We start from the raw sequence: 26,911 nt of genomic DNA, 5'->3' as shown, positions 1-26,911 counted from the left end.
AATTGGTTGTACCAGCTGCAGCGTTAGACTAAAGCAGGTCTCTTGTGGAAGCTGAAACTTTACCTCCATGCCTGCATATAAATCTGTTGTTGTTGTTGGAGCGGCTACAACAACCCCGCTCAGATCGGTTAGTATCTCAGTCTTTGTGGTCAAGCTCAACTAACGGAAGACCCAAGAAGCGTGCAGCGTCTGTCTATAGGTTCTGTCCAATAGGACGGAGGCGTTAGTTGCGTTGGGTTTAATCTGTTCAGGTATGAGTTCAACCTGCTGCAGTAGCCAGAGCGAAGTTGGGCTATTATGGTACGTGTCTCCCGAGCCAGACGAAGCTCCGTCACGTCTATGTCTGGTGGTTTTGTGCCAAGAACGGCATTCACAGGTCTGGAGTCTACGTAGCTTGGGACTGACTCCCTGTGAATGCCGCTCAAGGCCTGTCGATAAGCTGAAGGGTCCAGAGGTTTCTTTATGAAGTGATTTAAGTTCGTAAAGATGCTTTTTGACATGCCTTGGCGAGGGCTCCTCTGCAAGCAGGTGTATGTTCGGGTGTCCACGTCTGTGGCTCCCTACTAGGATATGCTTGCAGAGCATTGTGTTGTGCTCCTATTCAATGGTTCATTCAATGGTTTTTCCCACTAGCTTTCTTAAGCAGCGAAATAATCCGAAATGATGGAATTGACTCCCTTAGGTCTCAGTTTATTCAGTAGCATGGAAATTCCGTCCTAGGTTAAGGCTTTGGGCGGAGATCGAAAGTTATCTATTGTTGTTGCCGCTGGTGTTGTAAGGGTCCAAATTCGTTAAGGAGTCTCTTGGTGCATTCCTTTGGTCAGACATGAATCTATATCGTTCTGTTTGAGTAGACTGGATGGCAAGTTTTAAAAAGTAACACCTAAACTTATCCTCCAGTTTGGAATTGGTAGGCCTTTGGAGCCTCAGCTGAAAAAAATAGTCGCTGAACATTTCGTACTTGAATTGGTAAACCACCCTGCATTGCAGAAGCGAGCTATATCGGAAGTTTTGCCCCTTAATTTGGAGTACGCGATATCAGTGCCGTTGTCTGGGACGACAATATCGGGCAACATGAGCAAGTGAGATCAAAGAAAATTCTTCCGGCGGGCGCGAAAGATTCCAGATGTCAGAATTAAATAGAAGTAGTATGTACATATATTCTACCATATTGGATGCCACGTTAGTTCTTATGGGTTGATATCTCAGATCTAGAGTTAGTACTAGCGACTCTTCACATAATTCGCCGTCCACTGTTTGAGACGGTGAGAGGGAGGTGATATGTCAATGCCAGTGGCATGGCGTAACATCTGATGTGTTCCAAATTGCATCAATATAAAGCATCAGCCTCTTTTATTTCTAAACTATAATTGATAGAAATTCCCAATTTGCGCAACCAAGTTCCAAATCTCCATTTGAATGTGTTTGCGTTTATTGGACACTAACATCAATTATAGTTTAAAAATAAAAGCGGCTGATGCTTTGCTTTGATGCAATTTGGAGCTCAGCCTTTCACTATCGAAATTGAAAGCAAAAAATCAGAGTTGGTGTACGCTAACTGGCATTTATGTTGATGCTTAGCTGTGGCCAGTCCCTAGTCCAGATCCGAAGCGAGTTTTTAGGGAATCAGCTGTAAGGACAATTACACTGGTTTACAGCAAAAATGTTCTATGGATGCCCCTATCCAATTCCTATGTAGAATTGCTCGGTGATTCCGAAAAATCGAGTTAATTTTTTTTCTATGGATACGTTTTCAAAATATGTGCAATTTACCGTTATTCAGCTTAAAAAAAAGAGTGGTTCCACTTAATCATGTATGTATATCTTACGAACCAATTGAACAATCGTAATAGGATATACGGAAAATGAAAGTCAATGAAATTCTTCACTTATCGATAGGGCTGATAGTTTCAAAACAGTCGTTATCGTTTTATTTTTCACCTGTTGAAGTTTCATGTTTTTTAATTTTTTCATAAAAAAAAAAACTGGAGTTATTAGTTAATTTCTCAGAAACTATCAGACCTATCGAAAATTGATGTATAAACGGTTTTTGGACCACATATTTTATGTCTCGCTTTTGAAAACAGCACATTTTTTTATGAAACATTAAAAAACTTACATACGCATGTACTTGTGCAACAGCATAAATTTATTACATTTTTATTTGAGTTCTTCATTAATTTCTGTATGAACAAAAATACTTATGCAGCTTTAAATACAAATCCAAGTCCAAGTCCAAGTCCATAAGTATACATATGTGCCTAATTGTCTCTAGTAGGTTCAAATGTATTTAAAAACTTAGTTGGATTGTGCGTTGTTCCTTTGGCATACGATTGTCGTACACTTATAAATTTGCATAACAGTTTAATTAATTCATGGCAACCTTGAGTCATCATAAATTTCTTAGTAGCTCACTCCTGATTCAGATTCTTTCCCTTGCACTACTCAGATTTTGATTCTCCGCTCTAAATGTTTGCAAGTTTTTTGTAGTTTTATTTGCATTATTTACAAATTTTAGCCTCGCTATTTAAATAAATGGAATTCCTCAAATGGCAATTAATGTCATAAGTATGTACTTGGAAGCTGCGCATTGCGCCGGTGTTGAATCATTGGCGCTTCTGTGGAAAATAAATTAAAGTGAATTGTCCACACATAAATCGTGCGCCAACCAACCACTTGTTCGTACTGCTATGCACATGTCGTACTACTGCTCAATTTGTTCGCCCTCCAATAAAGCGACACCACAGCTGGGTCCATAGTGAGCATCCTTCTCGCATACATATGTATGTATGTATGTATGCAAATAAGTGACAAATGAACTAAAGCAAAGTTCAATTGAATTTGTTTAAATATGCATAAAAAACGCGCACACTTTTCGTATACATATTTACATACTTACAAAGATCTATTCCTAGTATAAGTCGTGTAAATGCTAAAAATTTATGTCGCATGCAGCGTTTCAATACCCACACACGACATTTTAATTTGAGGGTTCTCTCAAGGCTGGCACTTTTATAAATTTTGTACAAAAAGCTCAGAAAGGTGTAAGTGACCCCTTAAGACCTGGCCTTCTCAAAATAACCTAATCTCTTAATACGGCCTTGTTGTTACTCAAAGAAGTTTTGCATTTTTTTTCAACCCAGCTAAATAATGATTTCTGTTCCATTTCAAGCTGTAAACAGTGGTCTCAATGTGACCCTCATACGTGGTTTACAATTTACTTAGCCAATTCCCAAATTATTTCAAAACTTCTCTTTAGGGCACAGCAAAGTGTGCCAAAACAGCTTAACTAGAAAATCTATATCTTAACAAACAAGCCTGCTTCTTTTCAGTCTCTACCGTTCTTCGTAAACGTGAGCAACGAACATGGCGGACTTGAACATTTTCATAAGAAGTCCTGGAAGTCCCTGTTATTCTGCCAGTTTTATACTTTTTTTTTTAATTTATTAGATTCATTAATTGGGCATTGAGTACTGGTTGAAGCGCCTATATATATGTATGTATTTATTTATGTGCGCATTGTTGGCAATTAATAAAATTATATAAGTATATGTGCATATTATTATGGAATTCACCCGGATATGCAGATTTGCTGCATAGACATGCTGTAATGCAAAAATTTACAAATTATTATAATTGATTATGTTCAATTGGTGACATACATTTATTCCTGATTTAACTTGTTTTTGTCTATGCCAAAATCCAAAAACTAAAAGTGTAATTAATCAAATGGAATTGGATGATACTAATTCAACGCATAAGTTTAAGTATGCCAATTGAAGGAGTATACATACATAGATGTCTTCAATTAGTTGCAAGTTGTTATTAATTGCTATTTGCCTTGTATGGAATGATACAGCGGGAGGTTCGGGGCAAATTCCCTGCGACCTATAGGAAACCTCTTACTACCTGCTAATCGCTTGTTTCAATAGCATGCGAAGTCGATCAGCATCAGTCCGTTATCGAACGTTTCGTCGTGGAGGCTGAATTTTCCGACAGTGGCGCTCTTGCCCACCTTGGCATTAAAATCGCCCTGCACGATTTTGATATCCTGTCAGGGGCAGCGCTCATATATACGCTCCAAGCAGATGAGCGAGATGTTGAAGAATCTTGCTTTGATGCGCATTATGGCTCGACGTTCGTCCACCGGGGTGAACGCCAGTACTCGGCGACGGAGTCTCTCTCCCACTAGTGTTGGAAAACTATCGATAGTGTATACATTCGATTGTTTCTATAGTGATAGTGCAAAATATTCGATACTATCGATACTATCGAAAGCTTTCTTACATATGTTGAGATATAACACTAATGCCCGGTTTTACCAACCAATTTCAAAATGTATCAAACTTAACATTTAAAATAGCACAATCTCCTAAAAAATTGTGTAATTTTAAATTTTAACGGCCCGACAAATTTAAAATTGATTGGTAAAACTGGGCACAACATTTTGAAAATATGCAAATTTGAATCCATTTTTTATGGTCCTAGAAAGATTTGGCAAGTGATATGACAGATTCTATAAAATAACTTGTGTAAAACAATATGAGATCGTGTATGTATTTCAATAACAGATTTTATAACAAAAACCATGAAGAACATGTTTACAAAAAAAGGAGTTCACCACATACATACATATATGTATATTTATGTAGGCATGTTCATCTTTTTTATAGTCCAATTCCAACAACTATCGATAGTGTTTAGAAAAATTCGATAGTGGCGGCAAAATGAAACCATCGATACTATCGATAGCCCCATCGATACTTTTCCATCACTATCTCCCACCACAAATCCCACACCGAATTTGCGCTCCTTTACGTGGCAACTATAGTTGACGTCGCAAGACTCCACGCATACCTTGCCTTGCCCTGCCCATTGCATTTCTTAGATGGCGGTTATGATTTTAGTAACGTAACGTCAGCAGGATAGATTTTTACATTTTTGAACTTGGAAAATTAACCTTAAATATTTCAAATAATACTACAACAAAATTTTACACAATTAGTCTTGCCCAATTCCCAGAGTTTTTAAATTTTGACGTTTTTAATTTATTTTTTAACATTTCGTCACGCCACGCCAGAATGGAAATGCCCATATGTACTTTTCCTTAAGTACCTACATCAAAAAGAAGTTTTTTAAAATATTTTATTAATTACATTCTGCCTTATCCTGAGTTTCGCCTGAAAAAAAATTCACCCGAAAATTTGTCATCCGCCCATAGTAAAACCATGGAAACCAAAAGTGAAAAGTGAACCGGTTCGGGGAAAATGAAAATGAAATGGTAAGGCTGATTAACATTGTAATGTAGATTTACAATTCGTTACGATAAAAGGGTTCTGGTACTCGATTCCAAAAAATATCGTTTGAAAACTATCGAGTAAAAAGTATCGGTATCGAATGGCAAAATTATCGATATGGTATCGTATCGCATCGAAATTCGTGTCCCTAATACGAAATATCACAATGTACCATCGCAGAAGGGGAGCTTTTGAAATACATTACTTCAAGAAACTAAATTTATCACCAGCACAAGTACTTCTCCGCGGGATTCTTTATAACTTCCACATATGTACATATGTATGAATGCGTAGGTACATATGTGTGTATGTCAAAGTGCAAATGTCGCGTTGATTTATTAATTAAGAGCAGCCTTATGTAGCACTCGAGTATCGACAGTGGGTCTGCATGAATGGTGGTGGTTGGTCACTGCTCTTGCACACACACTTTCATCCATATGAATGGCGGAGGAGTAATGTGCCACCAGCTAATGAAGTGTCATGTTGGTGTTTGTAGCGATGCGTGGCAATCCGCGCCAAGTACATAAGCTTTAAATTTAAATTGACTTGTTCACTTGCGTGTGGGGATACTCAAGCTGCTGAACTGGAATAAAGAACAAAATTTAATTACTGGCCAGATAGAAAAAAAAAATCGACGAGTAGCAATGGCATGAATAAGACCAGCCTAATTACGCTATAACTTCACAGCTAACCATTGTACATATATCTACACATATATGTATTTATGTGTGTAATGTTTATGTTTAATAATTGTCACACAGCAGATGATCACATATTGTGCCCGTAGTAGAAGCAATGCTCTTCCAGACATGAAGACGACGATTTTAACTTTGCATGCACAGAGTACGAGTATGATAAAATATGTACTTTAAAGCAAGAAATATTGGAGTGATTAATGGGTTCGTAGATGTTGACCTTTATAAGTATTTTTGTACTTATTTGTTGTGTTTATTCATCATCGCATACCCGTAGGCCAGTCACTTGGCAATTTAAATTATTTTTATACATAAGTGGCAACTCTGAAGAATGCTTTTAACAACACCTTTGCTTCATATCAATAGCATATTGCTATACTTTATTTAACTTGGAAAAATTGTGCATACATTTTAAAAAGGTGGCAACTCTGTTATTAAATATTTTACAAAATTTTTGTTTAAATACGCAAGAAGCCCAGATTGTAATATTTTACTTAACTTTCTAGGTAAATCGAAATTGAATTTTTAAACATGTGACACTCCTCAAATATATTTTCGAGAAATAAGGTTTGACGCCCATATTGTAAACGCCCATTAATTAATTTGAATTTAACTTTATTAAATAGTTTCGTAATAAAACTTTCGTAACCCTTTTTTTTTGTTGTCCCTATAAAAATGGTTCATTAAAATTCTTAAAGAAATTTGACTTTTAAAAAAGATGGTAACCCTGTTTAATATATTTTTTGAAATAAAGCCCGTTTAAACTTCTTTCAACTGAAATCCATATTGTTATATTTGAGTAAACTATTTTAATTTAATATAACTTTCTAACCAGGGGGCAACCCTCTTCTATGTTAAACCAGCATATAATCTCTCTGCGAACCAAATTTTTTCAAAATACTTGCAGGCTTTTGAGCTTGAAGAAGTAACAAACGATACTCAGTCACATATTTATAGTACGAGTGGCAACCTTTTTCAAAAATATTTCCAAAATAAATCTTCCTTTGACTTCTTTCTGTTACTCCCATATTATAATACTGCTTTTATGTTATTAATAACTCTCTTTAAAAATATTTTCGAAATAAAGCTTTCCTAAAGCTTTTTCACATGGCACCCATATTATAAATTAAATTGAATTTATCTTTTTAAATAGGTGGCAACCCTCTTTAAAAGGCTCTCTATATGTTAACCAAGGTCATACGGTATCTGTGTGGCCAATTTTAGACAAAAGATCTGTTCAGAATTTTTACTTGAAAACTTCTCGGAATTCCAAAGTGTTCGCGCTATAAGTTCAACCGAACGTAACTTAGCTGCCGATGGTTTTCGAAATTTCAATTAGTGACGAACTACTATAGTTACCAAAAAATATCATCGCTTTCTTTTTATTCACATTTAACTTAGTCATTGTGGTTTTGGTGAAATTCGTCTCGACGATCAGCGAGATTCTACAATTAACGATCTGGCAGGGTGGGCAGAAGGAAACGGTCTAGGGGTTAAATCCTCCAAAACCGAACTTGTTCTATTCACCAAGCGATACCAGGTAGGCAAATTTCGAACTCCGTCCTCCAGTGGAGAACATCTTAAATTGTCAAAAGAGACAAAATTCTTGGGGGTTATTCTTGACTCTAAACTTTCTTTGAAAACGAACACCGAAGGGCAGAGAAAAATCTGCTAAACTCCTGTAAAGCTACGATTGGGAAAGACTGGGGGCTACAACCGCAGATAATACACTGGATTTATACGGTGGTATTTAGACCTACTCTCACCTATGGCGCGCTGGTATGGCGAGAGACGGTTGAGACCAAATCCTATCTACTCAACCTGCAACAGGTACAATGACAATCATGCATAGGCACAGCGCCCAATGCAGCGCTAAAGACACTCCTGTACATTCCACCCATAGATCAATACGTTAAAAGTACCGCAGCTAAAAGTGCCCAGGGCGTCTAACAGGCTGCGACTCGACAGAGTGTGGATGGAGTACAGTAGCTGTGATTATCAGGTCACGGAAACTGACTTCGATCGAAACTTCGATATATTTTTTCCAGACAGAAGTGGCTGCGAATTTAATATTGCTCTCATTGAGAGTCCTATAGCCTCGCAGATCACATCAGTGTTTTCCAGTCTGAGATATATGCAATCGACATGGAGGCAAGGCTGGTGAGCATGATCGACCTAGCTCCATCTAAACTTGCCTTCGTCATTGACAGTCAGACGGCTATCAAAGCCTTAGGGTCGGCAACGACTAACTCGATATGCGTCAAGAAATGCCGAAGATCCCTACAAGCTCTGCAACAACATATAATCAACCCTTACTGTGTCCCGGGCATAATGGTGTCCCAGGAAATGAGGAAGCGGACGAATGTGCCAGAAAGGAATCTGAGATGGGACTTGGGGAAGCGACCTAGATAGTAAAACCTCCCCTGCGATTTCTATCTTCAGTAGTTGAGGGAGTGACCAGGGTAGCCACCAACAGTAGGTAGAAAAATTTGCATTCCAAGAACGAAGAACACTGAGTTTATTAAGGCTTTCCAAGTCCAAACTTTAGGCTTCTAACAGGAATACTAACGGCCACATGGCCGCCATGTTAAAAGCTGCAGATATGAGTGGGAGATGGAATCTATCCAGCACTTCCTCTGCGAGTACCCAGCACTCTAAGGAAAACGCCTCAAATTTCTTGGAGACTACTTCTTCGAGAGCCTAGATAACTTAGGAAAAGCTCGACTGGAAGGACTGGTAGGATTCGCTAGAGAATCAAACTGGTTCAAAGACATGCAGGGATAAGCATGGAGCCTTTGTGGCCTCCGAGTGAACACTTTTCAGCGCTGCCCGCTTAACCCAACCTGTTCATAAATAATTATTACAGGCATTATGAATCGCTACATTGCCATGCGCGGTACACACGCCATGAAATGAGCGCGTGAAAATCGTAATTAGGGATGTTACTGCAGAACAGGCACTGCAGACAGACGACTGCTCGTACGCCTACTAATACAATGACTACAAATAGAACAACAACAAAAAAGCTTACCACATGTGCACAGTAGACAAATTGACGCGTCCACAATTGGACTATCACAGCTCGGAGACTCATAATAATTTAAATTTAGACTCTGATCACAGGCGGCGAACAGTGAACAGCACAGCAAGCAGTAGGCAACAGCAGCATCAGTTACAAAGCATAAGCATAAGCGTAGTGCAATAAAAAATCCATCTGCCACACGAAGTAGCAACAACATTAAAGTCATCATGAGCGGCAGCAACATGAGCAATTAGCGACACTATGTACGTGCATGTGTATAAGTACATATATGTATGTAGAATAGGCGGGCGGAATGCCATAAAATTAAAATAAAACCATGAATTTTTTTAGTCGTAAAATAAATTCGTTATGTACATAAATGGTTCATTTAAAATTTATTGCTGCTAAATTTTATTACTCCCTTAATTTTTTTTTGTAAACTCCAGCGGCATTGCTGTTGGCCTACGTCATTCGCTTCTTACTATTTGTTGGAATATTTCTCTCCAAACAGAGGAAACGGAAATAGTAGTATGCGTGTTGCTATGTGGGAGTTGTAGGCCTACGAAGATTGCGAAGCGCGTGAGCTTAGATTAGAAAAAAATTTCATAATGCGTTTTTCCATGTTAATTGTCCACTATTTATTTATTTATGGTTTCAATGGCATGGCTAATTTTGCGCAATTTTTTTTAGCAATTCCTGGCAGTATAAAAGAGGAAGTAATAAAATTGAAGCGTGAATTGAAACACAGATGATTGGAGTATCTGTTTTTACGTTTGGCTGCAGAAAGTGCTATATGTAGTGTGTAGTGTATGGACGGAAAATATTTTGTTTGAATAAAAGATTGAAAAGTCAGTGCGATTTCTAAATTCAGCCAAGTATAAAAAATGGTTTAAGTGTCAGAAAAAGCCTGTATAAAAATTCTAACTTTCTTGCATTGCTAGGCGGCAATTAGATTTTTTTGTTCAATGAGAATTTCAAGGGTCTGATATCCGCAGCATACAGCATTTACTTATGATGGCGAAATGATCGATCAGCCAGCTCGACACAGCAAAGAGCTGCGAATTTTCGTTTGCTTCTGAGAAGAGGTTCTAGGAATGTACGGTATTGATATTGATACCATAAATTTGTGGGTAGGCGCTGTAGGCCAATGGTAGTCAAATATTACCACCTCTCCATGGTTGTAAACCATGCAGAGTCCGCAAAAGACTCCCCCAAAGCAGTGTCCGTAGGATGCATCAGAATAGGCCGTGCATACTTTGAACTGTCATCAAATTATACCTTTAGAAAATTGTATTACATGGCAGTTGAGAAGTGCATGTGCAAAAATTTCATAAATTACGTAAAGGAAATTTTTGCAAATGCAGCAGTGCATAAGATGAATTTGGGCGCTTGGTGTTAGTAGTCGTGCCTAAACAGCATATAAGATCGATGTGAAACTGTTTTTCATGGCAGAGCTCCAATCACAGGTTTACAAAAAAAAACCTCTATATCCCTATGATATTCGACGCGCTGAATGCGAATCCGAGATCTGTTAAATGCCGAAGGATTGAATAAACAAGAAAATTCTTATATATGGATTTTTGGACTCTCTGAACCCGAATCTGAGGTCTGTTAACCTCCATAATGCCACATAATGGAAATCCTTATAGAGATGTAGTTCCCGAATTACATAATCAGAATCATTAGATGCTATCTCTCTGAACGAAAGCTGAAGTACCGAAGCGATAAAGGTATAGAGGTTTCCTGCTTCGCCTCGCAGATAATCCAAGGGGGAGTCCCGTTCCGTAACAAGAGCGCATACGAAGATTTCGTGTTCGTGACAACCGCCTTCGTTTTCGTAGTTCTCCATGTAGCTCGTTAAGCCTTTTTCTATAGAATAAATAAATTTTGTTAAATTTTGATCAAATGACATTCAGCTTTTTATGGAATTTCCAACAATTGCGCTTGATTGCTTATAAATCATTTGTATCTCATACACTAATATCAAAAACCATGAACTAATTAAATTTCAAAGAAAAATATTCTTACAAAGATCTACACCGTGACTCTTAATTATGGTTATTAAGACGAGCTAATTTGCAAGTGTGCAAAGAAGCTTTGTTTATAGTGAGAATGTGCCACTTTGAACAGCAATAATATATGCAAATATCTATAGAAATGCATATACAAATACACATGCATATACAGTGCCGAACAGAAGTATTGGCACGGTGAATTTTTCACAATATATGCAAAGGTCTTTATTCTAATTTATTTTCGATAATTTTTTGTAAAAATATTGTTCATTCTACACCAGAAAACATAATAATAAAATCTATAAACTTTGTGCAAAACTCAGGAAAATTCATTAAATTTGCACACTTATTTGCAACTTTTTATTCAGATTTTTTAGAAAAATTCTAAGTATGCAGTTTTATAGCCCATTCAAATTTAGAATAACAAAGTGCAAGTTTGAAGTCGCTAGAAAATCGCATTGATTTTTGGTAATTTTTTTTCACGCAAGTTCTTCCATACAAAGTAATTCGACAATTATTTTTTGTATGGAGAAAATGAGCAACACCTTCCACTAAAAAAATTGCCAAAAATCAACGCGATTTTCTAGCGACTTCAAACTTGCACTTTGTTATTCTAAATTTGAATGGGCTATTAAACTGCATACTTTGAATTTTTTTTTTAAATCTGAATAAAAAGTTGCAAATTAGTGTGCAAATTTAAAGAATTTTCCTGAGTTTTGCACAAAGTTTAGAGATTTTATTATTACGTTTTCTGGTGTAAAATGAACTATATTTTTATAAAAAATTATCGAAAATAAATTACAGTAAAAAACTTTGCATATATGGCGAAAAATTCACTGTGCCAATACTTTTGTTCGTCACTGTACATACATTTACATATGTATGCCATACATAAGTATGTCAAAATGCAACAGCTGATACATAATATTTATTGTCTTCATTTATGATACATATATATTGTTTCAATTATTTTACTAAGCATTATTTGTTGCTGTAGTGTTGCTATTGTCTTTTGCTTGCTGGCAATACATATATGTATGTATGTACGTCTATCGCATAACAGCAATAAATCATAATAAATACACGTAATTATTACAAGACGAAAAAGATAGGCAAAAAAACCGACACTCAACAATCAAACAGTAGCACAATTCAGGCGGGTAGCAAGTGTAACAGCAACAACAAAAAACAACTTATAAATGCAAGACTATGTGCACGACATTAGCATTTAAGTACAGTACAGTGTTAATTGCAATAACAATTTGTTCGTTGGCTGAGAGGCGGTGGGTGTACATTAGGGTGGTCCCTAAAAATATCAACATATAAATTTTGTATGGGACAGCGCTTTATTTTGTGCTACGTACAAAATATATATATATATATAAATCTACGAAAATGTCGAAATTTTAAACAAATTTTTAAAGGTTAGAAAAAATTAATGTTTTTTTTTTTTTTATGGGGCATCCTTATTTTTTTATTACGTACAAAAAAAAACAACCACGAAAATTTAAAAGTTTGCTACGTACAAAATAAAGACATCCCATAAAACTTTCAACTTTTTAAAAAAAATTTTTGGGTTTAATAAAATGAAAATTTTGTTATTATTTTTTTTACGTGCCAAATAAAAACAGCCACGAAAATTTAAACATTTTTTAAAAATATTTTTAAGGGTTTCAAAAAAAATAATCTTGTTTTAAATCACAAAAATTCGACAAAATTTTGTCTTGAAATCTGATAAGTTGCACATATTACTGAAACGTATTCATATAACTTTATAAATTCGCTGAGCTATGGCTGATAAAAGCCAAAATTTTTTCGAATTTTTGCGATTTAAAAAAAAAAATCAAATTAATAAAATTTATTTTTAAATTTTATGGATGTCTGAAAATTTAATGACCACCCTAGCGTGTATACGTACTTAAATACATACATATGTATGTACATTTGTGTGTGTATGTATGTACAAATGTATATTTGTAGTACAACTTTGTACTCGTAGTGGGCAACAATGGAAAATAACACCAGCCGACAGCAACAAAAAAAAAATGTACAGATAGTATAAAAAATATAGTGCTTCTAGGCTTACGCGCAGCTTAAGGGCGGTAAAACAGCAGTAGCAAATTTTATATATTTCATCTCTTTAAATAAAAAATATGAACATTAGGACGGGTAAATTTGAATGGGAGATTTTTTTTTTTACTACAAGCGTATAGAACAGAAGGAATCTACGCGTAATTCTAAGCACTTTTGCCGTAGAAACCATCAGTCTAAATGCAGTTTGAAGTTTGCCATATTGCAAAAATAGGATTCTTAGCATTTTACTGCAGTGTCGTATATAACATGCAATAAGAGGTTTTGTGGGACGAGAAATCAATTTCTGCAATTCTCTTTTTCTTGAAACTTCCACTAGGGGGCGCAACAGTGAATTTTTACATTTTCTTTGAAACCTATTTTCGCAATTTGGCAAACACCAAAATGATTTTAGACCCATGGTTTCTTTAGCAAATTTGCTTAGAATTACATGTAGAATCCTTCCATGCTATATGCGCATAGTCAAAAAAAAAAAATGACCCACCCTAATCAACATAATACATATACACATACATACATACATAAATACATACATACATATATGTATATGTATGCATGTAAAACACAGCAACAATTTGCTACAATTAGATAGCCTAAGCAGAGCTCCACTGTTCGCAACCACAAATATGCAAAACTGAATATTTTGCTAAGCTTTTTTCATTATTTTATGTAGTCTGTAGCAGCAGCATGTACTGTATTGTGGCTATTGTTTTTGTTGTCGTTTGTTTGCTACTATTTTTGTCGATTGTAATTTACTAGTATTTCCACTATTTTTATTGTTGCTAGTCTATTTTTAGCATTTGCAGCCCACAGCTGTTGCATTGTTTTCTATTTCACTCAAGCTGTCATACATCAATATGCAACCGCTTACTTATACATATGTTTGTACATACAAATACTAAGAAAAATAAATATTAAATATTAAATAAATATGAAATATGAAATATGAAAAAGTAAGATGCGATTTAAAATTTTTGCACAGAAAAAGTATTTTTTAAACAAACTTAAAAATATATTAGTTTGAACGATTGTAAGAAATCTGATTCAAATTGAATATTCGAAGACATACATATTTACATGTTCTGCCGCAGCCAAGTGTACAGGGCGGCTTGCTATTATTTATTTGATTTCAAGAGGCCCTAGGTTTAATTGTTGTTAGAGGCAACTTTTACTTTTGGTTTTTTTACTTTTTCCTAATTTCATACAAAAAAGCATCTGTGAAGTACAGAATAAAAGAGTATTCAAACCAAAAAATCTGCAAAACAAGTTTGTTTAAAGCAGGCACCGTAATTGTTATGCTTTTTATACCCGAGCGCACTTGTGCACAAGCGTATTATAACTTTGTTCACATAACGGTTTTAGAAAATGGGCGTATCCACGCCCACGCATGATTATATGTGTATATCTTGGGAACCGCTCCACCAAGTTTTTCCCAAACTTGGCACAGTTGTTGGCCGTATATATGAAAAGTTGCCTAACTTCGACAATTTTTATACGATTGCAATAAATGAAGTATCAGTTTATTTGAAAATGGATTTAATTTTAGATAGTACTACAAATTTTTAAAATGTGGAAATAAGTGAGGGTCCAAACTTAAAAAATAAGAAAAAATTGTTATATTTGCTTTTTTCTTTAATTTTCCCGATAAATAATCCCGACAATCCAAATCTAACAATAGATTATTATACATCATTTTAAATTCCTATACGTCCTCTTCTCACAATATGTTCGATTTTTAAAATTGAATGAAAACTAGTCATTTAAAACCTGATAAATATACAAAACAAAACCCTCTGACCTAAATATTAGAAGTCGCGACCGCTAAACGATTTTTGAAAAATCTATAAAAATAGGCAAAAATATTTCTCATAAAACAGAAGGAAATAAGGGGGCAGGGTCTTGAAATGTAAAAAAAAAAATCGATGGGCACCTTAATATACATATATGTACACTGAGAAAAAATCAACCAAAAATTGGCTAATATTACCAAATTCAAACTTGAAAAGGAATCAACGTGATTTTTAATTAATATTAAAAATGCTTTGGTTGATATTTTCAACAATGATTTTGTAATATTAACCACACTTTTGTTTACATTAACCAAATTTTTGGTTGTCGATTTTTTCGTTTGAATACGCTTATGTTCTGCACTTCATAATTCGGAGATACAAAACAAAATTTTTTAATATCACTTTAGCACGTTGCCTCTGGCGGGAAGATGCGATTCTTCTGAAAGTAAGCAAATAACAGCAAGCATCTCTGCACACTCAGCCACAGCCGTTCTGAAAATTTATCCACAAATGTTGAACATGAATTGATATTCTTCGTCGTTTGATTTGGTTCTGCATTTCACAGATGCTTTTTCGTAATTAAGAAAAACCAAAAAAAAATAAAAAATAAAAAATGATGTGTTGCCGCAAACGATGTTCGTACTCGAACCTGCCTGTAGCAATCAAATAACAACAAGCACTTCTACATGTTCAGCTACAGCCAGACATACGAATTTGTTTTCAAATTTTCAACTTGAATCACATTTCTTACACTCGGCTTATTCATCATGAAAAAATCAAACCATAAATAACTGGGTTGAAAAAACCATTGTGCTTTTGGCTCAGTGTATGTACACATATACATATATACATTCTCATATTCCCGTAAGTAACAAATGGATGAAAGCTAGTTCAAATAAACCTCACCACGGATGGCTTGAAGGTGAATGAAAAGGTGCCCATTGCTACAAAGAACTTGCCATTAACCTCAAATGTAGGCTTTCAGTGATTCTACAGTAATTTCTGTTAGATGTTCCGAGCGAATATAGCTCAAATTAAAGTAGCTGTAAATCGGTTAGTTAAACTTGCAAGTCATTCCTTTATTTTTCTCCACTCCTATTAATTTTTCAGCCTTTCTTTGAGATTGGTTCTTAATTCGATTTAGAGTCCATACAAAATAATTTTCATGCATTTGATATTTTTTAATATAATTTGTTATGAAAATCATTTATTTTGGGATAAATTTTTTCGACATACATTTTGTTAATTTAATAAAGAAAGACGATCAATCACCTGCACTAAACCTGTAGACTGAAAAAATAAATAAAATAAAAAAGCAATAAATTACATGCAATAGTTCCATTGTTTATTAAAAGCCCGTGTTTTGAACAAATTCGTAACTATACAACTTTAGCTTTTATGAAGTTTCATAACTAAGATGACAAAATGAATGTGTGGTCATCATAAACCTAAATTTTGATCAGTTCGCTTCTGCTATTGCAAAACCGTCTAAGCTGGAATATTCGTACATATGTATGTATATACGTCAAACTATTTGTGTTATATGTATGTATGTATTTTCCTGTTTCTTTTTATTTCATTTGCTAAACTAATTGCGCCTCCATATTAGGTTTCACAGTAAAAAATGCATTTTTATCAAAATGTTAATCTTCCTTAATTCCATTGCAAGCTATAAATATGTAAATGTTTTAATTTATTTTTGTATGTCGCAGTTTTTAGACATCCACGCGAATGAGTATTTCTAGGCATGCGCTACGTTATTAATTATTAAATAATCTCGTAAATAGCATTTGGGATTGTAGCTAAAAATAGCTTTGAACAAAGCAAAAAAATATAAACATTTTATCGTAGTTGAATAAAAATATCTACTTACATACATACATACACTACATGCAAATGTGTGCTAAATGCACGTCAACTACACCCCACAGGGCGTATGAGTAACATTCGGTTGCGCTTGAATTCCATGGAATTTTATGTGTAGATGTGTGTATGTATGTGTTTATGCTGGTAGTGCGGTGACTAGCTGGCTGCTGGCCTGCGTGAATGACTTTTAAGCGCTTGCATGTCGTTTATCGCGTAAAATTATCACAAATTAGCTAACGCTCCGCATTGTGTATTTAGCACTTACATGAGCACATGCACACTAGATGCATATTAGGGATGTTTCGAATGTCATATTTTTCACATTCGCGAATGCGAATTTTCGGAATGCGAATGCGAATGCGAATGTAAGGAATAACATTAAAAAAGCAATAATCAACTTAAGTCATCGTTTTATAAATTATTAGAACATTGAACCAGTGCTTAACATACACAGTGTTTTAATCTAGTAGTCAAAGTTCAGAAGGGGTATATTAAATTTCAGAAAAAGTAATTTTGCTGTCTTTTCTCTCACATCTCTTCTCTCATGCAGAGTTTAGATGCTAGTAATGCATTTTAAGGAGCACCTCATCTTATTTTTTTTTCAAATGTCAGTTAGGTACAATTCGATGCGTATGTGTAAAATGATGCGAATCATTCGCATAACGAATGCGAATGCAAATATATATTTATAAACTTGGCATTTTTTCACTACTGTCGGCAATCAATATTCTGCTATAGGAAATCAAAATATCATCGATGTTTTTGCAAAACCGCCCATCGATCAGTTGAAAAACCGCCTAAATCGCCGTTGTGGAAAAAATGAGACTTGGTAACCCTGAACTCCAGGCATCGAGAGTTATGCATAAAAATCGTTAAATCGTTTTTAAAACAAAAGATTTGTAAAATACATAATAGCTGGAGAAAATACCGCCTATCAAGTCAATGCCTTCAAAGAATAAACCGTTAAACTGTTGATTTTTAGCGAAGTTTAGATAAAAGACTATTTTCAGTTTTTTGCAGTGAAACTTCTTAATCGAGCTAAGAGATGTTTGCATTAAATATTTAGCACCACCTTATCAGATCTGTAACATTCGCTCGATTTTCAAGTATGAGTGGTCAATATAAAGAGCCTGACCTGTAGAATGGTTTTAGCTTTTGAATAGGATTTGCAAATTGTTGGATAAAATAAAATTTGTTAAATAAGTTAAATGCATTCTTACAATATGGGCACCAATTGAAATGGTTTTGAAAAAGCTTTATTTTCGCTTTATTGTAGGCGGGTTGCCAGCTGTTTAAAAAAACTAATTCAACTTAATTCATGACAAGCAATTGAAATCCATACGCATCACAATGTCACCCAAAAAAGGTTTACTTAAGAAGCTTTTAGTTTGAAAATATTTGATAGGATGGTTGCCAACTGTTTGAGAAATCAAATTTTGTTTAATTATACAGTAGTTATGACCATGAAGTATTAAAATGTAAGTGTCAAACTAAAGACTTTAAAGAAATATTTAGTTGATATCACATACATATGTACATATAAACACCCTGCGACAAAAACAAAAAAAAAATCGAAACACATGAAGCAATCAATATACTCACGAAACTGTGGGCCAAATATAGTAAAATTGCGTTTTTAGTTTTTCTCTCTGACATCAGGATTTGTTTAAAGGGACTTTGTAGTTTCAAAAATGTGAATAATTCCAAAAATTATTTAAAAAATTAATTCCCATGTAGATAAACCGCATGGCTACCACATTAAAGAGAGACTTCTGTAGAATTAAAAAACTTAAAATTTTTGGGTTCACAAGGACAAATAGGTATTGAAAATGTCCTTTTAATTATTTTTTTAAGCGAATTAAGTTAGAAGTATATATTACATATAATTTTTTCGAAAATAATTATTTTACAATTTCAAGGATATGCAATAATAAAATGTTAAAAGAACATTTTCAACACCTAATCGTCCTTAGGCACCAAAAAATTTAATCGGTCTTGATTCTACAGAATATTCTCTTTAATTTGATAGGCATATTGTTTTTCTGCATTGCACTGAATATTTTTAATAATTTTTCTAAATAATTATATTTTTAAAATTTCAAAGTCCTTAAAAAAAAAAATCCTGACGTCAGAGAGAAAAACTAAAAATCCAGTTTTACTATTTTTGGCCCATGCTTCGCGAATATATAAAATTTTGTGTGTGTATAATTTACTGTCGCACGGTGTAATAAAATTGAAACAGGCAGATACATATCTGTACATTATAGATATTAAAGAAAAATTGACTTGAGGGATCTTTATTAGAGCGAAAGAAGGAGAATTTTAAATAATACCATAAATTGATTTTTCACCAATTCTAGTGCTCATTCCACTACAACGATCAAACAGTGATGAAAATTGTACTACCATAACTGCATTTGAAGCCCCCGCGAAACCACAACAAAGAAAATATCGCATTAAATAAATGTAAATGATACTTAAAATTATTGGCGCTTGCTTTTATTGCTTCGCCATTACAAACAGCTAGCGCCCTAGTAGATTTATAAGTCGCGATTTTTTTGTGTTTGTTTTTTAACTAATTGCTGAAAATGAGAGCACATACGTATATATTTACTTATATACAATGCGTATATGTAAATATAATAATTTCAAAACACATCTACATTCAAGTACTTAATACATATCAGCAAAATATTACTAAACTAAAGGGCAGTCCGAGGTTAAGTCACGGATGTTGTGGAAAAGTAAAAAAAAAATGTTCCGCATAAAAAAATACATCGATGGCTGAGTGGAAGATCGACCTATCTCGGCAGCCAGTTCGAAAACGCTCTATCTCAAAAAACTTTTCAAGAACGCCCTATTTCAGAATTCGTTTCAAAAACGCCCTATCTCAGCTGCCGATTCAAAAACGCCCTATATCAGCATATTTTCAATACATTTTGAAGTGAGATAGGGCGTTTTTGAACCGAATTTTGAGATAGAGTGTTTTTCAATTAAATTCTGAAATATGGCGTTCTTGAAAAGTTTTTTGAGATAGAGCGTTTTCGAACTGGCTGCCGAGATAGGTCGATCTTCCACTCAGCCATCGACATATTCTTAAAACCGTTGATGAAAAATCACTAGAAAAGTCACGACCTTCCTTTTTGGAATTTTTCTCCTTTGAATTGAGTTGCTTTAAAAAGTCCCTGGACGAATGCCTTAGAAAAAAAACACATTTTGTCTGTAAAAATGGTCATATGGGTCTTCAAAATATTCCTCAGCATGCTTTATACAATTTTGCATGCGCTCAAATGAACTGGTGAGGCATTGGTCAATGCCACACGATAGTACATTAGCCTGAATCACCAAAAAAGTTGCGGTTTATCCGCCGGGATTACACGTCCCAAATTTATTTATTTTTATTTTTTTCAAATATCAAGACATATTAATTCAACTTGACGCTCGTTCATCCTACCTTTCTCTTTCATACTTTGAATTAGTTTATTTGCAAAGAAATAAAAAGGGTATGAAAATACGTTTCCAATGATATGTCATAAGTCTAAATCGGAATAGTTTTGCTGTAGTTATTCAAGTTTATCCGACACCAATCTTTGAAAAAAGTTAAAAAAAACGGCATCAAAAATCTCGTTAATACGATTCCGATGAAATTTTTTTGAAATATCTGTGTGCAGATTTTTGAAGCTTAAACTGTTTTGCCATCTGAGGGAATTTTTTCAACAAAATCTTTAAGAAACTATTTTTATTCATAAAAAACTTCATATTTGGAGGTATTTTGAAATCAAAAAAGTTGCGATTTTTTTTTTTTGTATGATGTGCGATGCAGTCTAATGTATATAAGTATATGTAAATACGAACAAGTATACACGTGTGCGATAAAGTAATTAAATTTATGTTTGCTTAAAATCTGCTAATTTTTATTGCATCTAGGAACGAAACCATTTTATTGATACATTTTCCATTTTTTCACCAACTATCTGTGGCGTAACAGGATTAATAAACTATTAAACACACAACTAGATTGCGAATTCCATTGTAAAAAAAATGCATACGTATGTACTTAAATGCCTTGGAAAAGTTTAGTTAGCTGAAGCTTTATGAGTGTGCAACACCTGTGCTTAAACGTATGTCCGTTTGTACTTGTAGTACATAAAAGGGAAATTTATATTTTAATATGCCATTAAAATTTTCAGTCAAAATAATCAGAAATAAATTTAAATGCTTTGAAAATATACCAAATTATATTGCTTTGTCCTTCGGAAGAGTGGAAAATTATCTCGCTGCCAAGAAGTTATTAAGAAAACTTTAAAACTGGGGCATGTAGGTCATAGAACTTTTGAATAGTTTATATTATACTATGAAGCATGTACATATGTAGAAATATAAATGCACACGTGCCAACATACATAGGTATACATATCTTCAAACTAATGCTGTAAGATTCATTTGGTAGATTATTTCACCGCAAATCGGGAATTCTCCACCAGTTTGGCTTCCCTGAATCCTACCTACCTAATCGACACCTTTACTGATGGTACTGCACTTTTATCAGTGCATACTTACCCTAATTTGGTTTCACTCAAACTGCAGAGAGGCTTAAATAAGATAGCTCTCTGGTTAAAATATTGTCGAATAAAATTCAACGAGTCCAAGTCTGTCCAGGTAAAAGTCACCCTCAGGCACGCCAGCAAACTACTACAACTCGCCTAAATATCTTTGTATGTGCATCGATAGAAAGAAAACCTGGAAAACGCTTATATTTACAAAATGAGAGAATATGTATGAAGAGATCTACTATGTCCACGTCAAAAGCAACTATGTACTACTGGGCCCCTAAAATAGACCAGGGAGATCTCCTGTAAGAAAAACCTTGGCGACCTAGTGACCGATGTCCCGAACATACTTAAATCATGGAGGGAAGACTTTAACACCCTATCAAATGGCAGCATTACTGCAAGTAGGGGGGGAGATGGAGTCCATGTCCCCCTGCCTGACTATGACGAGGTATGAATAGCGCTTATGCGGCTAAAAGATAACAAAGCTGCTGGAGCTGACGGCCTGTCAGGCGAGCTATTCAAGAACGGCGGTGAGGAACTGATAAGGTGCATGCATCAACTCTTATGCAAACTACGGTCAGATGAACGCATGCCCAACGACTGGAATTTAAGTGTGCTCTGCCCAATCCACAACAAAGGCGACCTCGCCCTATGCGCCAACCAACGCGGAATCAGCCTTCTAAGCATAGGTTGCCAAGGTCTTATCGAGTGTAGTGTGTGAACGACTGAAGCCCACCGTCAACTAATTGATTGGGTCTTATCGATGTGGCTTTAGACCTGGCAAGTCCACCATAGACCAGGTATTCACAATATGCTAAATCGAGGAAAAGACCCGCGAGAAAAGGACACACACCATCTATTAGTCGATTTCAAAGCCGCTTTCGACCACTCCAAAAGAGTTGTCTTTTAAGATGTCTGAATTTGGTATCGGCTGTGTAAAATGACGTTGAGAAATGCCATCAGCTCTGTCCGAATTGGGAAAGACCTCCCCGAGACGTTCGACTCCAAACGAGGTTTCAGAAAAGGCGACTGCCTTTCGTGTGATTTCTTTAATCTAATGTTGGAGAAGATAATAAACGCCGCGGAACTGAACCGCTCAGCACGATATACCAACGGCATCGACATTATCGGTAAAAATAAGGACTACGTTTGTTCTGCCTTCTTGGGATGAGATAGAGTAGCATGCCGAATGGGTCTGGTGGCGAACGAGAACAAAACGAAGTATCTCCTGTCAGCACACGAGCACTCAGAACAGAAGCGTCTTGGCACCAACGTCAGGCTAACAAGTTTTTTTGGGAACCAGAATCACCACTGAGGACTGAGGAGGCAATAGAAAAATGAAGTCCTCTTTAATCGTACAAAGATCACACTCTATAAGTCGCTTATCATGCCCTGCTGATGAACGGCGCGGAAGCATGGACAATGGAAGCATCTGATAAAGTGGCGCTTGGAGTTTTCGAGAGAAAGATTTTCCGAAAGGTTTACGGGCCTTTACGCGTTACCAATGGCGAATACCGCAGACGACTTACCGATGAACTTTGTCGCCGGAGAACGCATTAGAAACGGTGGGATGGTAAGCTAGACCTAGTCAGTTGGTTAATGAATTAATGAAGCAGCCTTTCGCAAAGTATCGCTTACAAGGTCTTAAATCAGGATCTTCCTTATTGTGGATAAGTACGCAAAGTACATCGGGATCCTAATCTTCGGCCATGTATTAATGAAGCCAAAATGCTCTTAATTAACAACTAATACATTCTGGTTATCAGCTCTTTGCCCGATCTTTGAACAGCTGATTTGGCATACCGACGCTCCCGGTCGCTATGTTGTTTTTAAGCAGCATCCTTGCTGGTCTCACCTCGTCTTGGAGGGACGTCAGCTTCGTTTCTATTAATTAGTGTAAGCTCTTTCCCCATCCGATGATTTTCACTCCAGAATTTCCAGGGACTTTAAAACGATTTGTTTCTGTAATACATCTTTCTAGATAGAATTTTTGTGGCTGCGTGTCTGCCTTCTCTACGATCTAATCCTTGAAGGAGGCTTTGCAATGGTTTCGTATGTACATACATACGTCCAGATTTCCAGCCAGGGCTTCCTTCGTCAATTACTGCTCGTTCGTTTTATTGTTGTCCGGTCCATATGGAGGCGATAGCATTTTACATATATACACAGTTTTATGTAGAAGTGAGTTCTATGAGAGATGAATTCAACTCATATTAAAATGTAGTTCGTCTAAACTGAAGTTAAACATTATTTCGCTCAGTGCATCAAGGGAAAAATCATTTTAATAAAATCGTCAATAATAAAGCCGTTGCAGTTGCCGACGTTGTAGTTGTCGTCGTTGGAGCAGCAGCTGCAGCTGCTGTTATGGCCGCTGGCAATGTGTTGCCGTCAACGTCGCAGCTATTCGCTGTCGCTGAACACCTTGCTATTAGCTACATACGCTTTTCTGGCAGATTTTGACGTAGCTTGTTTCTCGCTGCTGTGGTTGTTGTGTCGTTACTTGTTGCCACGATTTGCCAACAACACTGAGCAGTTTCGCTGTTGTTGTTTACTTGCCGCCTTGCTTAAAGCAACAAAACCGTCGACAACGTTTCTTCGCCGCTCTGTCGTTGTTAAACAAATGAGCTGCGACGTTGCGAATGGCATTATACGAGTATCTATATTAAGTTTGTATGAACAAATGTATGTATGTATCGTTGAAGCTGGAATCAAAGTCGAGCGTTGAGCGGCTGGTTGGTGGCTGGCGTCGCGCTAGTCGTTGCGAATTGAGGCTGGACCAAGTTTAGTAGCAAAGCAAAGCACGAAGTGTATGAAGTGTGTGTGTGGGGCTCGCTCGAGTCAAGTTTAAAAAGTATGTAAAGTGCGGCAAAAATATTAAATTGAAATAAGAAAAAAAAAATATGAGAATGCAAAATTGTAAATATTTAAGGTGGGGGAAAAAGGCAATGAAACTACTAACAACAAATAAGTGGAGGAGCAAAAAAGAGTGCTTGTGCGTAGCGATCTTGCCTTGTCCAATACATACATACATACTTGCGATTGAGCCATCGATCAATAGATGCGATACGACTTCAAAAGAGCCTGAGCCTTGGCTTGGCTGGAAGAAAGTGTGGTTGGATAGTTGGCTGTGCGACAAGCGACACTTAAACGCATGAACGCGGAAGAGATTGGTGGAAATTAAATGAAAATAAAATTTTGAGATGAAAGTACATACATACATTAATTTAAATTAAATAAGTATGAAAATTTATTTGAGTGCTTGTGCAAGAATTTTGTCTTAAAAGTGCAATTAAAATATTCACAAAACTATTTGAATAAAAATATATATAAGATAATATATATGTGTACATATTTAAAAAAAAAACTTCTTCAAACGCAACATTTTGAATAAAAAAGATATATAAAATAAATAATAAAAAAAACTCCATTAAAAAATTGTATTTAAAAAGAAAAACATCTTCAAACATCCTAAAACACATTTTTAAGTAAAATATTTTTAACAATAAATAAAAATAAACAATAAAACAAAAAAATTTTAATATACGTATCTAATAAAAATATTTATAATAATAGAAGTTATTTAAAAAAACTTCTTCACACGTCATTGTTTTCACCAATTGCTTTTAATTAAATAAATCACACAAAAAAGTGTTTTTAACAAAAAATATATTTTAATAGAAATATTTTCTTCAAAGACAATAAAAAATGTGGCAAAAATACATAAACATTTTCTAATAAAAAATTCTACAATAATGTACATATATACATATTTTTCAAATAGATTTCTTCAATTCAATATTTTGAAGAAAAAAGTATTTAACATGTAAAATAGAAAAATCAATTTTACAAAAAATATGTAAAAACAAAAATAAAACAAAAAGTTAAAAACTAATATTAGTTTCATAAAAAACTTATTTTTAGTAAACAAAAAAATTATTAAAAAACCTAATTTAAACGTCTTATTAAAAAAAAAAATGGTGTAGTGGTAAGCAGTGCGCGCTTCCACTCCGCAACGCCTGGGTTCAAACCCTGGTCAAAGCAACATCGCAAAAAATATAGAAAAAAGTTGTTTTCTTAACAGCGGTCGTCCCTCGGCAGGCAATAGCAAACCCCAAAATGTTTTCTTAAAAAAATAAATTTCAATTAAAACGTCTTTTTAAAACAAATTCTTAAACGCTTAAATGTATATCTAGAATAAAATATTATTTTTTATAAAAAAAAATAAAACAAACTGTTACAAAAAATTTAAATTTAAATTTAAAAAAATAGTATTAAAAGATATAATTTACAAAAAAAATCTTTTTAACATGCAATGCTTTTTATAAAAAATATTTTCAATAAAAAAATAACATGAAACAATATCTATTTTTAGCAAAAAGTATATTTTAATAGAAATATTAAAAAAAAATTATAATGTAATGTAATTATAAAATAATTTTTTTCATTAAATAAGTGAAAACAAAACAAAACTTTAAATTTTAAGGCAGAATAATTTTTAGCAAAGAAATTAGGTGACAAAAAGTCTTCAAACGAAGTATTCTTTTAACAAATATAAAATAAAAATATAAAAAATATAAAAATATTTTAAACAAAAAATAAACTTTAATTAAAGTATGTTGTTCAAACAAAAAGATTTAGCGTAATTGTGCATCGAAAATGTGTCTCCTACTTTTATAAACAAATATTTTTAATAAAAAATTGCATAAACAACTATTTTTACCAAAAATCAAATGTTAATAACAATATTTTCTTAAAAAAAATTGCGCATTGAAAACGTATGTATTTCATACATACTTTTAAACAACAAAAAATGTGACAAAAGTATAAATTTTACCATGGAAAAAATTACTTAGATCATTGGAAAAGTGAAAAAGATGTATGCAAAACTAAGTTCTCCTTTTTTGATAAAATGCGCAACGAAAGCATAAAAAGATAATTAAATTAAGGCATTAATTAAAAAAAGTTGATTTTCCGCTTTGTTTATTTGCTTAGCAGCAAGCAGGTTAAAGCGACGAACGTACGCGAATGCCAAACATACAGATGTGTATGTATGTATGTAGTATGTGTGCGCGTTTGCGTTTTGTACACAAATATTGATGAGAATGTGTGCGTGAGCAGTCCAACGACAAGGCAATCCAACGACAAGGCAAACCAACGACAAAGCAACTTGTCCAAAGCGCGCGAAAAAGAAAAAAGAAATTGAAAAAAATTAAATAATATAAGCAAACTAACTAAACTCCACTTTTAAAATTCATAAAAGAAAAAAAGCCAAAAGTAGTAGAATTAAAGAAATCTACTAATGGCATTAGAAGCAAACAGTTTTTAAATAAAACTGAAAACAAACAAGATAATGTAAAAAAAAAATTTAAATGCAAATACCAGGCCAGCGCTTGAATTAAAACCGCTTGGAACCAAAACAACAAAAACAAAAAATACGCACCAATCATTGCTTGATAAACAAAAACAATAATAAATAGCAATCATATAAATGTATTTAACTTGTTTTCTCTCCGTTTTCTTCTTCTTCTTTAATTTTTTTTAAGTGCTATTTTTTGCGTCACTTGTTTTTGTTATTGCTTTTC

The 26,911-nt window shown here is 34.5% G+C and overlaps 1 protein-coding gene across 1 annotated transcript in view; it reads left to right on the top strand.

The window, feature by feature from the left end:
• Positions 1 to 26,911, top strand: part of LOC118740760 (glycerate kinase-like) — a 43,883-nt gene that overhangs the window by 2,168 nt on the left and 14,804 nt on the right. The window lies entirely within an intron of this gene.

The sequence above is a fragment of the Rhagoletis pomonella genome, unplaced genomic scaffold, assembly GCF_013731165.1.
Source record: "Rhagoletis pomonella isolate Grant_MI unplaced genomic scaffold, Rhpom_1.0 Rhpom_scaffold_00006, whole genome shotgun sequence".
Classification (NCBI taxonomy): domain Eukaryota; kingdom Metazoa; phylum Arthropoda; class Insecta; order Diptera; family Tephritidae; genus Rhagoletis; species Rhagoletis pomonella.
Note: the sequence above shows the minus strand (reverse complement) of the source record. Positions and strands in the feature narration are given on the sequence as shown.